The sequence below is a fragment of the Manacus candei genome, unplaced genomic scaffold (genome assembly GCF_025592945.1).
Source record: "Manacus candei isolate 608988 ecotype Guabito, Panama unplaced genomic scaffold, ASM2559294v1 h1tg000017l, whole genome shotgun sequence".
In the NCBI taxonomy this organism is placed as follows: domain Eukaryota; kingdom Metazoa; phylum Chordata; class Aves; order Passeriformes; family Pipridae; genus Manacus; species Manacus candei.
Genome location: NW_026138065.1, coordinates 18667270 through 18681532, shown reverse-complemented (window position 1 = coordinate 18681532; position 14263 = coordinate 18667270).

The following is a 14263-nucleotide window of genomic DNA, read 5'->3' as shown; positions in this document are numbered from 1 at the left end:
TGAGCATATGGGCCAGTCCTATTGCAAACGTTAACTCTTAAAAATTGAAAGTTTTACTTAAGTAAATTCTTTGTATAGACAGCTTATGGTAATAATACTTGTGCTATTCTTTTAACATGACTATGGCCACACACTCTGCACAAAACATTGTCGTACTATTTTTATAAGTTTTCTTTTTCACAGCCAAAAACATTGGCCCTGGTTTGCACTCATAGATACATAGGGCAGAGTGAAGAAAAACCCTGCCAGGAATCTGCCTGTATTAGCTCCAAATCATTTTCATGCCTTGAAAAGCTAAGGATCGTTTGAAGACTATCTCCAGACTCTCAGGAGAGAGGAAAGTGCCTGGTGGCTTGTAAATATAGCCTTAGTAAAATGGATGGGTTTTATTTTACACTCTGTAAACATGTGCATATTGTGCTCGGTTTGCAAACACGCAGTTTCCTACGCTCTGTTGGGTTTTTTTTAACACTGGTATTGGTTTAAACTGGAGTAAGTCTAAGCAATCAGAAAATTTTCTATGTGGGCTAAAGGTTCTCACAGACTCTGCTTTAAACCATACAATACAATTCCAGTGTCTGACAGAATGATGTGGGCCATGCTGGCCGCAACACTGTGAGAATAGGAAAAACCTAATTCAAGACCATTGTGATGATAACAAGGATAAAACTTTATAACAATAACCATGAGAGCCACTGGATAAAGTGTAACTGGCTGTAACCTCAGCCCATGTCACATTACTATGGCCAGAAAATAAAGATAATTTTGTTCCCAGTACTTTTGTGTGTCATAACATTATTGAAGACAGATTGCCTTATTTTAAAAGCACAGGATCCCTAAAAATTGAGCAAAAGGCAAATCTTTTACAGCGGGGTATTTATTACTCACATAAGGACTGTTTCTGCTTCCAGTGGAAAGTTCTGGAGCAGAGATGTCCTTGCCAGGCAATCACAAAACAGTTGCTTCAGAGTCTAAACACTTTTACTAAAAAATTTTCTTGTCTTACAGCAGCGTTGTTACTCATAAAACCCATGTACTGCCAACAAACTCGGAGCTAACACAAAAGTCACCTCTGTGTCTCAGGTGGGCTTTTTGGACAAAGTGTTCTACATGTCCTGTGCCCAGTTGGTCAACTGAAAAATGAACAAGCCTCACGCCTTTCAAATCTCAGTGCTAAAGAAGACTTTTTCTGTGGACAAACTGTATCTTTTCTATTAGATATTTACCATCCTGCCCTTCTATTACCACACCACCTCCTAGATCAGAGGCAGCAATGTAATCAGAGGCAAGCTCTCCTGAATAACATCTGGAGAGATTTATTTCTTTATGACTCTCTGCAGGGTTATATCACATTAACTGTATCAGAAAACCTAGCATCTTCAAAAACCTGCGCCAACCACATACACAATGGCCTTTCAAGGCTGCTTTATGTTTCTTCTTAAGGAATATTGCTATATTCCTACAGAAGGAAGTCTCCACACTCTGCAACTCTGTCATTTTTCTATAAGTAAGACACACTGATAGCCTCAATTAAGACAACTTCATCTAACCTTAATGAGACGGTTAGCCTGGTTTTGTGAGTGCCAACATTCTTACTTCATTCATACTGTCCCATCAGTTCATGTAATTGTGCTTTGCTTGGCATGTTAGAAGCTCTGAAGGGCAGACTCCAAGTTAACTCTTATTAATCTACTCTTGTACACCTTTTTCCTCTCTCTGAACTGCCAAAATGGAGATCTGGAAAGTGAATTGTTATTTCTATGCATTTGAAAACAAAGCACACACAGGAAACAATTTCCGGGGAATTAGTAGTAGGCAAAAAGTATCTGAAAGAATGCACTGGAGACCTTCCTGCTTTAACTTTTTCCAGACATTGGCCAGGTGTCCTTACCCATACATCACTGAGTGGATTAAAGCTCTATTCTTCATACTAGATATCAAATCACTTGCAGGTATCCTTTATACAAGTGCAATGCTTCGACATCCATCTGGAAATTCCTCCCAGGAATGGATTGGAGTGCTGTTCACTTAAAGTCCAGACCAGATTCTCACCCTCTTGTCTTTCATCACTTTGTTCTTTCTTTAAAAAAAACATAATGAAAATCGTGAAGCATTTTCCAAATGTGTGTTTTCATTTCTCTTTCTCTCCCCTTCTCCAGAAGTTATTCCTTTTGTCTTCAGACAAAATTCTTCTTGGAAGAAATGGGAGGAAAAAAGACTTCTGCCAACATTTTCAGAAGGATGATTGGCCTCACTAGTATTGAAAGTGGTATGAGGATAAAGCAGAGCAGACCAATGCTGTACAGAAGTCAAAGCTTTCTTACTTTTCTGCCCTTTTGCCATCATTGTCATCAGCTACAGTGGGAGCAGCTCCAAAAAGACAACCAGGGTATTTGATGGGAGTGTTTCAACACCTCACAATTGTCTCTGCTTTTAGAGTTTGTTTCCTTACTTATTCTGATCTCTATAATAGCAAATGATTGCAAATAGGCATCTCACTAACTTCACTGAAGTCCACCCATCACCACCAGGTCATTGTTTATCCCTTGCCTTGAACCTGGCTGTTTGCTGCAGTCACTGCTCCACCTGGTTGAATCTAAGTGTTGATGAAACCTCCCTAAATGTCTGTTTTGATTTCATATCTGTTACACATCACAGAGCATTCCCTAAACATCTTCAGTTTGCAAAAACTGTTGCCTTGCTTATTTTATCTCCAGGTTTGAATTAGCTGATGAACGATTTGCTGTTCGGTGACTTCTGCAAGTGTCCTACAGCAGAATGCATGTAGCTTTAACAAAACTGAGGGACAAAAACCTTCAAAAATCTTTCATGGATGCAGTTTCAACTTTTGCCAAAACTTGAGTGGCAAGTTGTAAAAAGGGGCTTTTCTTTCTGAGGAGAGACCACAGATTCAGAGAGGCTAGAAATGAACTGCCTTCAATGAATTCAGATTAGCTGGGGAAAAGTGGAATTTAGTTGCTGATGAACAGCTAAGGACAAAACCAGAAAAGAATTGATTCAAAGAGCATTTTGTTTAATGACCTCATCAGAAAGACAAAAGCATCATTAAAAACTTGGAACTTGTCATGTTTTTCACAGATAGGCCACATCCCTATGAAACATGTATTTCTGGTTTGGCCATCACTGTGATGAAACTGTCAGAATTTTCAGATGGGTTCTGTCACCCATATAATAGTTTCTAGGTCATTACAAGGTAATGTGTGGGTACCCTATCATGTGGTCTTAGAATTACATGACAATTGCTTTGGCTTCATTTGCAAGACAAAAAAGGGTGCAAAAATCTATCTGCATTGAAGCTAAAACTCAGGAAGTTACTGATTTCTTCATGCACAAAGAACCACCATGTGCTTTCACTCCAAATGACTTATTTTAGATAAAATGGAAGCATATGAGAAAGGACAAATGTCAAAGGCCCCAAAAGGGAGTCAATTTCACACATTTCTTTGGAACAGGTTATCTCAGCTCTGTCACACAGCATTCCAAACAAGCAGACTCCATATTTCATTAAAAGGCTCAATGTAGAAAAAGAAAAGATGACAAATGATGAACAAAGCCCCACTGTGTAGGGTATATCTTGCACATTGAAAGAGATAAAAGACCTTGCCCCAGTGAGCTCACAGTCACAAAAGATGTACAGCTACAGAAGTCTCCATGTAGCATAAAACATCAAATGTTTTTCCAACAAAAATAAGCATTTTTTCTCAAAAACCATCTTGTCAATAACAAAATTTCCTACCCAGATTTTGTGCTAAAAAAAAAAAAAAGAAGATTGTAACCCAGATTTGGTAGAAGAAAATTCTGTAAGATGTTCATCAGGCAAAAAAGAAATCTCTTACAGTAGTGTTCTGGTATCTGTAAATCATCTCCGGTATGTTATCCTCCTTGTCCTTTATGTAGTTATACTATATTCAGCAGTAATGCCCTTACTGTGCCATTTTGTGAAATATGTTATTCCTTTCACAGCTTTGAACAATATATTCTCATATGAAATGTCCTTATAGCTGTCCTGAATAGGTCATGTGATATCTTCTCTGTCTCTTTTCAGATCAAGTGTTTGGGTACTTGATTTACCAATTGTGATAGATAGATAAACATGATCTTTATAGACATCACTAAAAAAGCAACGTTAGAACACTAACCTTGAAGTCAGGAAATGAAAAGTTAAGGCTTGAAGATCAACACTAATCTGTGTTTTTCATTATTATCTTATTTTATTCTCTTACGCTCTGGGATTGTATGACATGTTTCAACATACTCCTCACTACAGAAGCAGTAATTCAAAATGCTACCCTAAGAGAATTCTGCAGAAGTCACAGACATTTTATTCTCTGGATTAGAATTCAAAGAGAATATGTTGTACATTGCATAGACACTGGCTAAGGTTTGAGGTCTCTCAGGTAAAACAGCTTGCTTTAAAAAAAGTATTTGGCACTACTTTAGACTTTATAAAAAAATCCATCAAGTGTTTAATGCAAGAATTCTACATGAATTCAGATAGTGGAAAATTTTCTAATATGTGCAAGGTATCCGAAAATAAGTTACATGTACAACATGGCCTCAGTAGTTCCTAAGTGGCCTATATTTCCTTAAGGTTTTACATCCTGGAAGAGTCCTGGAAGAATAATTTTAGAGATTATGAGATGTTCTTGACTCTTTGTTCTGAGGACTCTTCTGTCAGTGTTATCTAGCATTTAGTCTGGCTGCATGTCTAAAGGAACCCCAGGTGAAGCCTGCCCAATTGTGTGGTGACACACATAGGAAAACTCCTCAAGATAACACAAGAATACCATGTCTTGTTGAATAACTGAGAAGAACACAATACTCAAAATATGGAAATTTTGATAACACAATAAACAAAATAATGCTGACAATGGAATGTCTTCTTTTAAATTAAATTATATTAAACTGATCTAAATGGATAGAACCTGGAGACGCTGGCACTCCCTTTGCAGAGTGTAGAGTCTGGAAGACTGATCTGATACTGTAGAGGTGGCTCTTAGGTCTCTCTTCAAAATTTCCAAGCCCTGGTAGACTAGTTTATTCAGGTCAACTGAAAAACAATACCCAAAGAAGTTGCAAATCAGTTCAAATAGTTCAAGTTGTGGTACAGCCAGCAGCCAATGCTGAGTGCAGAGATTCTGTATGAGACCATTAACCAAGAAGTTTACAACACTTTTATTAATCCAGAAAAAAAAAAGATGTACTTTGAGCTTATGAAAATGTTTCTTGGAGAAGTTGTTGTTTTGAGCATAGTTTTGTGATGACTGGATCATGAAAATTACTTTGAATGACAGCAGTACTGCATCCATCAGTATCATGACGAAAAAGCTGTCAACAATTGCCTTGGTAATGAGACAGTTCACTGCAAATAAACCAAAGCACAACCTGAACTTGATTAAATTTTTAAATGCAGAACATCAATTTGAAATTTTACACAACAGCAGAAGTGATCACTCTTGGATGACTTTTGCCGACAGAATCTCATGGAAAGCCTGTTTTCCTGTACTCTCAAAGATGAATACTTAAAAAGAAAGAAAAAAAAAAAGTCAAAACATGTTCTCAGTTGGAAGGTTGGTTTTCCAACTTAAGACTTTTCCAAAGCAGTATTCCCAAGGCTAGTGCCAGCCACCCTGAATCACAGCCTCAGCCTAAGGCTCTGTTAGGCTCCAGCTACGAAATGTCTTGGAAACTGCTTCTCTTTAACACCTCCTAGACAAAGTGCTGTGAAGGCCAGACCTCCTTCCCCCCACAACCCCCTTTTCTTTCTCTTTCTGGATCTTTTCACTAGAGAATATATATGTTTAACCACTTGATGAATCATAGCTTTTATCCCACTATCAGATCCAGAGGTAATTGGGATCCTGCCTGCAACTAATGACTAAAAGGGTATTTTCTAAAAATGAAGAGTACCCCATGTAGCAGAGTCACAGTCTGGAGCAGAAGCAGGTACTGGAGCACAAGGGCTATCTTTCTCTGCTCAAAAGATTCTGACCCATGCATATAAACACCAGTACTTTATATATTATTTTGTTGCTTTTCCTTTGTTTATGAAACTCCTCTCACTTTACATCCATGCAAGCTGCAACAGAGCTCTGCTCACATAATAATCCAGCTGCATCCCACTATGACAGTAATCCAAAAACCTAAGACCTCAAAACTTCAACAGCCCTTGCCAGATTTTCCCTCACCCTTCCTGGGTTAGTACTGCAGCCAGTTAAAACCACATTGAAATTACCTTTTAAACATGCCTTTAGGCGAAGAGTTAAAGCAAAGATTTGGCAAAGCTCATCCTGTTCTTAATGCTCTAATGCCATATTATTACTACTCACTGAAATGCTTAATGCATTTAAACTCAACCACCATGCCAAAATACACTGATGCTATTTAAGAGTTTGAACATATAATTTGAACTGATTGCATATTTATTGTTGAAGCAGTCTCAGACCGTAAAGCCTTCTGGTTTCCTCAGAAGCACTTATACCTCTTATGCTTTGATAGTGTCTTCCTACACAATTGTTATTCACAGCAGGCTTCGGGGAAATCTTTATTTAATAGAGAATATTTATATTTCTTCTGCCTTCCATCACTAAAGTTTTAAATCTGTGGCTCAGCTAAAAAAAAACAACCACATACTGCAGCAAAAGATCTCAGATACTCCTGTGGCAACACATTTCACCCCCAACATGCCCTGAGGAGCAAAAGTGCCTGTACAACTGCATTTTAGATGTGTCTATAGACAATAAGAGATGATCCCATTTCCTTGTGAAAGCTCTTAAAACCAGTGTTAGCTGCAACAAATACATTCTGGAGATACTTCTTTAATTCTGATGCCATTTTAAATTTGAAAGATAGATACTGAGAAACTGGATAACTGTCAACTGTTAATGGCCAGCCATTCTTTAAAAAAGAAATCCACAACCTAGTCATCTGAAATAGAAAGGTACATGCTCACTCAAGATGAGAACATACAACAAAAGTCTCAATGTCTGTGTGAATAATTTTCTTTTTACCATTTCACTTAAATTTCTCCTTGTCCTCATTCCAATGGCAAATTCACAATTGGTAGCAGAGTGCATGCACAGAAAAAATATACTCCTTGCAGCAATTATAATACATTGAATACCAATAAATACCAGCTATATCCTCAAATTACACTTGGGTGGTTTCCAGTAACAGTAGATCCCTGCACAGCATTCAGTAGCATCTTCCCAGTTGACTCGGTCTCTCACAAAAGTGCTCCCTCATCTCCCCTAGTTTTTCCCTTTACTTTCTAATATCCACACATATATTCCGAAACATCCAAGAATTGCTAACTACTGGATGTCTTTTCCCCATCTACACTCAGGAAATGTTTCCTCTCACTAAATTACTCTACTAGCTCATCTACTTGAAATACCCCAAAGTAACCTAATTTGAAATAAAGTAACCTTACTTGAAATAACATCCAAACACAACAGTGCCTTGTGTCAGGGACACAAAAATAACTCTACTACGGCAAAGAGAGCCATGTTCAATAATATATCTTCTTCACTCGCTCAGAAAAGCCTTCATTTGGCAGTGTGTTGAAGGAGAGAAATAGTCTGCAGTCAGAGAGAACAGATTGGGTCTCAAGTGCCCACTGTCAGTTCATGCAGAGGTGAATGGCAGAAGGGAAAAGTGTGCTTTGTTACACTAAAGCTCTCCAGCTGGCCTCCGTGAAGGAAGACCAAGAGAAGTATTTGACCCTCTGTGTATTTAACAGGATCTGTGCCAGGAAAAGAAGAAAAGAGCCCACACACAGTCAGCAAATTCATCAAATAAGTATCTTTCAAGAAGTTAGAAACAGTGAGTCTTTCTTGAGTCTTTCTTGGGTGACAACTGTGTCTGTGCTTCCTTTCATTTTTCCTTTCCTTCCAGACTTGTAGTTCTGTTTGTGACCTGCAAATGGCCAGTTCACAAGCAGCCACAGAGTCACCAAATCAGGCTTTGCTGAGTTTATTTTTCTTTGATACCATCCATTAAGCAGACTATACTATGCAAGTGAAGCTCTTTATGGTGTGCCTTGTGCAGAAGTGAGATTATGAAAGGGCTAAACACCAAGGCCTTTAATTTCTCTCGATGTCCTACTAACGGTAGAGTAAAATACATCTGCAGGCTAAATGGGAGGTACTTTCAGATTTGAAGAGAATAGCACTACTGAGGATATGGGAGGCACGAAAAGAAACAAGACAGAAACCAAAACATACTGAATCATACTGGTCAATTAGAGAGTACAGCACTGTCACCCAAATGGAGGGGAACAGGAATCCACAAAACCCTCAGCTTTCACCACATCCAAACAGGCGTATTTCACAATGAATGCTTCTGTAGGGATCTGCAGTGAATCTGGAGCCACCCACATATCAAGTATTTTGTTTGTTTTAAACTGACATGCTCCTTCCCTGGACTGATAAATGAAAGGAAGATAGAAGTGAAAGGGAATAAATAAATCTCACATGTAGAAATAAATACATTTTCCCTCTTCATAACATCAGGAAGAGAGCCCTTGCCAAACTGTGTCATTTTATCATCTCAAGCTGATGGAGATGACTTTCATTGGAAAAATAAATCAACTTTGTCACAAAGTCTCTTTCAGCTTGATTTCTTGGCACTATACCAGCCAATGCAAATCAACTTATGGTAACAGTGCTTCAAAGTCAGAGGCCAAGAGGTACAAGAACAGCCAAGAGATGGTATTTCTTTAACATCTGGAAGCAAGGAACCACACATTTTCTTAAATGGTTTTTATCAAACAGAACTGTGAAAATAGACTTGTGTCCCTCTTCCCACCCAGATACCTAGCTCTGCTGAATGACTCTACTATGACATATCTTTCTAATCACCTTCTTCCTATTCACAAAGGATTCATAGCTTCCCACTTTCAAAAAGGCAAGAGGCAGCCATATATCCCTTAAAAGAGCCAGAGAACAGGCAGGGTTAAATCCAAACATTGGCATGCAGTCTATGGGGGAAAAGACAGGGTATAGGTAGCTGGGAATGTCAGTGTCTCTCCTGCCTGGGAGGGATTTTTACTGACTCCTCAGTGAGGCAGCTCTGAGCATAGTGAAAAGATGTCATTCAAACAGCAACAGCACTCTGTGGATAAGTCCTCATGCATGGGAACAGAGCCTATCTCCCTTACAGCAGAAGCTGCTGCTGCCTGAGCTGCCTAACTCAGTCTTGGTCAATCTTCTGCTGTGAGCTCAAGAAATTCTGTATTTTTCTTAACAGAGAGAGAAAATTACATTGGACAAGCATGCTAATGCATTTGTTTTTTGAATGGTTCATCTAGGCAAGGACTGAAGAAAACACTGTGTAATGGGTCCATTTTCATGAGATACTGTGATCATGGCCTTATTATCAGACTGTTTACTAGTCCATTTTCTGCACTAAATGTGATTAACAAATTCTTCCCTCAGTTATTATCAATTCATATCCTATTTTTTAAGTTTCTTTTCCTTCGACAGATTTTTCATGAAAAGTAAGGCATACCAACCTTTCCCTGAGGTGATTTTCATTCCTATTTCCTTACCTCTGGAATACTCTACAGAGTGTTTTGAGTTTCAGTGAATAGTAAGAAAAGGAAGGATGGGATCTGCCATCTGGAAATTATTATGAAAACCTATTGTACTGCATAAATACGCTTCTTTTTCTCCTTGCTAATTCTAACACAAAGCAGTGATATTGAAACAGATGCCAGACTAAACAGTGGAGAAAACAATGCAAACACAAACTTTGCCACCAGAAACTTAAGTAAGTATTCAGCTTGATCATAAGGGAAAGCACGAGCTGGAGCTCATGAATATTCTGAAGTGAGTGAAATGGTCTGGTAGGGAAGTAAAGTGAAGTTTAGGTAGAGTTGGGGGTTTTTGTTAACATAAGCAAAATTTGATATCACTGAAAACGAGCTGGACTTAAGCTGCTGAAGTGTGAAATCACAGAAGAAAGATTTAGTTTCTCAAAAAACTCTAGGAAAACATGCACCTCTAGCACAGAGGAAGTCAGAAGGAAATAAGTTACAAAGAATGTCTGCTCTATTTCCTCTGAGACAAAGGTATTTCTATCTCCAGAAAAGGCAAAACAATTTCAGCTTGCCTTGGGCCCCAGCTCCTTCAATCAGCTCTTTTTTGAGTTTTGTAATATTCCTTTTTCATGTTGTTCTTGGGTTTTGAGAATCTGGCACTACTATCAGTCTTCTTTTAAAAGTATTTTTTTGGTTCAAAGCATCGCTGATTCTACATTTAGCTGGGAATATGGCTTTTGATTGCTTGACTTTCTTGAAAAATTTTCTTGTGTCCTGAAAATTCAAGTAATGTTTTGCATATATTTATCTGGCTCATTTATTCTTGATTTAATCAAAAGCAAGTTATCAAAAATATCAGCAACTTTCTAATGCCAAGGAGACAGAGGTCTGAAGCACAGACCAGAATTCACAGTATTCCATATAAACAGGTGCTCATCCCAAAAACTTTATAGTCATTGCATGCAGGTGGGAGTGAATTGAGAGGGTGGGGAAATAAAAGCTAATGATCTACTCTGGGTACAATCTATAAGCAGTTAAAAGCACAAGGCTTTTGAACACTCCTCCCATTTGACATCTGTTTTTTGATCAACTAAGTAAACCTTCATCTTACTGTTCCTCTTAAAGGTACAGAGGTGTAGGCATGGCTGGTAAGCAGAAGGCTGGATCCACAATTCTGATTTTCCCTTCAACCTCTTTCTTCTCAGCCTCCTTCTCCATCTCCAGACTCCTACCACTGCCCAGTACTCCCGTCACCCTGTAACCCCATGGGACTTGATGCTACCCTAAAACCGTGGAGAGCCCTAGTAGAATAAATTTGCTATTATTTTTTAACTGGATTTGTGCTTCTAGATGTGGCACACCTCATTGGTAATGCTGGCATAATTCCATCACAATACCCATCTCCTTGGTGACAAAGCAGGGCAAAAGGAGGAAGACCAAGCAACAGGGTTCTGTCCTGATCAATATCTGATCCCCAGCATCAGGATGCAGTCATTGTGTAACCAGCAAACACAAGACCTTCTCCTACCCATCTCTGTGTGACTGGTACACAGCAGCCCTCTAAAATCTCCTCTGCCTCTGCCCCACTGGAGAGCCCACATACATAAGATCTTTACATTTTTTCTAAAGCTTTTCACATAATCAGAAGCTGGACCTGAAATTCTACCCATTATCTTTACTTCTAAGCAGAGATTGAGGAGATATTAAAGGCTGGTAGGTGTAGAGTTCTTTAAGTCAGCTGGCATAAGAGCAACCTATGGATCACACTTATTAGGGTATAGGCTATCTGGATATTCGAAGTATTGATGTTAATCACACGCATGTTACAAATATCGGGTGGCTACTGACCTTATAAATCACCAACGAGTAGGAGAGGGCACACAGCACAGGGCCCTGCTGCTAAGCCCATATCTGGGGGCTGTGAGGCTCTACAGCCACTAGCCCATGTCACCAAGGAGGCTCAGCTTGTTTATCATCCCAAATCCCCAGAATGTGATGTTATTCAATTTGATCTTATATGTTTCACTGAAATGTCAGAATGAGAAAATTCTCTGAAATGGTACAAAAACTAGGAGATTATGAAAGCATAAGAGGACTATGAAAGTACAACTTTTCTCTCTTGCTCCACTGCATTTTTCCAGTGTAGAAGGGAGCACCAGACTTTGGAAGGTCTGGTGGAAAGAGGTGACACTGGTAAATGAACAAGAAACAGCTCGGGAAATTAGTTAGCTAGGAGTGGCTATACACTGAAATTGCACAAGCTATATCCCAGACTGTCTTCATTAGCCATGGCCAAGTGTGGTCTCAGATCACCAGCCCAAACTGCCTTGAGATCCTAGTGCTTGGCAGGGCATGGTTCAAGGTCAAGTCAGTCCCCATGCGGGGCTTGATTTTTCCTGCCTGAGAAAACACAGTTGATTTGCCTGCAGCCAAGCAGAAACATGAGCCAATAACAGGAAGCAAGGATGGTGGGAGAGCTTGGACTCAAGCCACGAGCCAACATGTAATTAGACACAAATATAATCATGTCAGAAAGCACTGCTGAAACCAACAAGTCAGCTCTGGCTGAAACCACCAGCCAGTCAGGTGTTATCAGGCAGTTATCTAGGCAGGTATTTTAACTGGAATCACATTATCATCTGACTTTTATACTGCATAAGGGGGGTGTGTGGTTGATTGCTTTTCTTTACAAATCTTTGGATATGACTGAATAAGACCCAGAAATTAGCAGATTCTCAGATGTTTCACTCTTAACATACAGACTCAAACCAGTAGAAACAGCTTGGAGACAAATCACTTAATCTGGTTGGCCTGAGTGCTGCTTTCATTGATCTGATCATAGAGAGGAGTTCAAGTGAGAATCTTCAACAGTAGAGTTCTTGAAAAATATCTGTTGAAATTGCTATTCAGCCTCTTCAGATTTCCATCAAAGTCCTGCAATAAGTCAACTGCCAAAACTTTTGCATACATGCTTTTCTGTTCCTGATGGCTTGTGGGTATCAATTCTGCTATTGGCATCCAGGTACTCAAATGGCTCCCTGTCTGGTTAATGTCTTGCAGCTAGGTATTATCTGGATCTTCTACCTCAAAGGTATGAGTGAACTTTCAAGCAAGAGCAAGCTGAGTACATGACCCTGAAAGACGGATGGATTGGCTTGGACAGACACCTCAGGCTCAGCCCAATAAGCGCCACAGCTGAATAGGAAATAGGCTGGTAAGGAAAGAGAAAGAACAACATAATCTGAACAACTTGTGAAACTTGAGGAAAACACATGCGTGAGTAAAGAGAGCAAAAAACAGAAAGCACAAAATACAGCAGGAAATTAAATCGGGACAAGAGGTGGCAGATACGCTCCCAGAACACCTCTGACAAGACAAAACCTAACCCCAGAAAGAGTAGGAAAAATCTGTAGGAAAATGTTGGTCAGCAGGAGTGGGGTAAAGCAAGCAAATAAAGTTTTTAACACTTATACAGTAAATTGTGGTCTTGTACTCCTATGAACTGTAAGACAAATCTTGTCCCTCAATGCTGCTAGCACTTGAAGCAAATTTTAAACACCATCCCACAAAGCCAAACAGAGCAGCTCCCCTAGATCAGACAGCACTGGAGATCTCCTCCTGACTCTAAGACCATGGTTGGCTGGTTCTGTTCAGTCCAAAAAAGCTCTTACTGAGCATATAAAACAGCTCCTTTCAGCTATTTTAGGCACAAGTAGTAGGTCTGAAGTGTAGTCCAAAGTCTGTGGTTCCTTAGGAACAACTCTTTGTCTGCAAGCCTCTTGATCAGACACCTGCAGGGCTCTCTGACACAGGCAGTCCAAGCCTGGGTAGGAAGCTTTTATCCTACATAATGGCTTTTAAACATGCAAGCTTTATAATTCAATGCCAAAACAAATACTACCAGCCTAGTGTAGCTGATGCTACTATAAAATGTAGCATCTGGTAAACAAATTCCAGCCTCTTAAGGGTATTTCATAACAGTAGTGGCACCACATACTCCTGTCTATATATTCACTTTTTAGCAGAGGCAATTTCAAAAGCATGTTGATAAAATGGAGAGACTACAAATGTGATTTGAGTACTGAAGAAAGCACAATACAGTGAGAGACAGAAAGTTCAGTCTATGAAGGTTATAAAAAAGGTGAAAGACGAGTTGATTATCACACAAAAACCATCAGAAAAGACAAAAACAGGGATTCAAGAGCTCTTCACTTTAAAAGACAGAATGAGACCTGTATACAGCCATAAGAGCCAGACAAAAAATCAAATTATATTGCAGTAGCACATTTTAATTGTGACAGTGATTAACTACTGTGGTAAAACTTCAAATAGCATGGTGAATTCCCCACCTCTTGCTATTTGTCATATCAAGAGTAGATGCTTTTCTTGGGAAGATGATTTTAGTAAGGAAATTAGAAGCTCAGTGCAGATCTGAGCAAAACTCTGCAGCCTGTGCCATACAAAAGATGAGACTAGATGGTCTACCAATCCTTTTTGGCCACAGAATCTGTCTGCGGATCTATGAATCCCTTTGCTCAGCTCCAGTCGCTCTGTGCACGGACAGGAGAGAAACTCCAGCTCCTGATGCCAGCAGTCTCAGTCTTGCACAGCGGTGGCAGCACCACCGACCCGTCGTTCACATCCTGCATCCAGGGCAGGTGTCAGCCGCTTCAGCTCTGCCTGCAGCCCCCCTTCCCACAC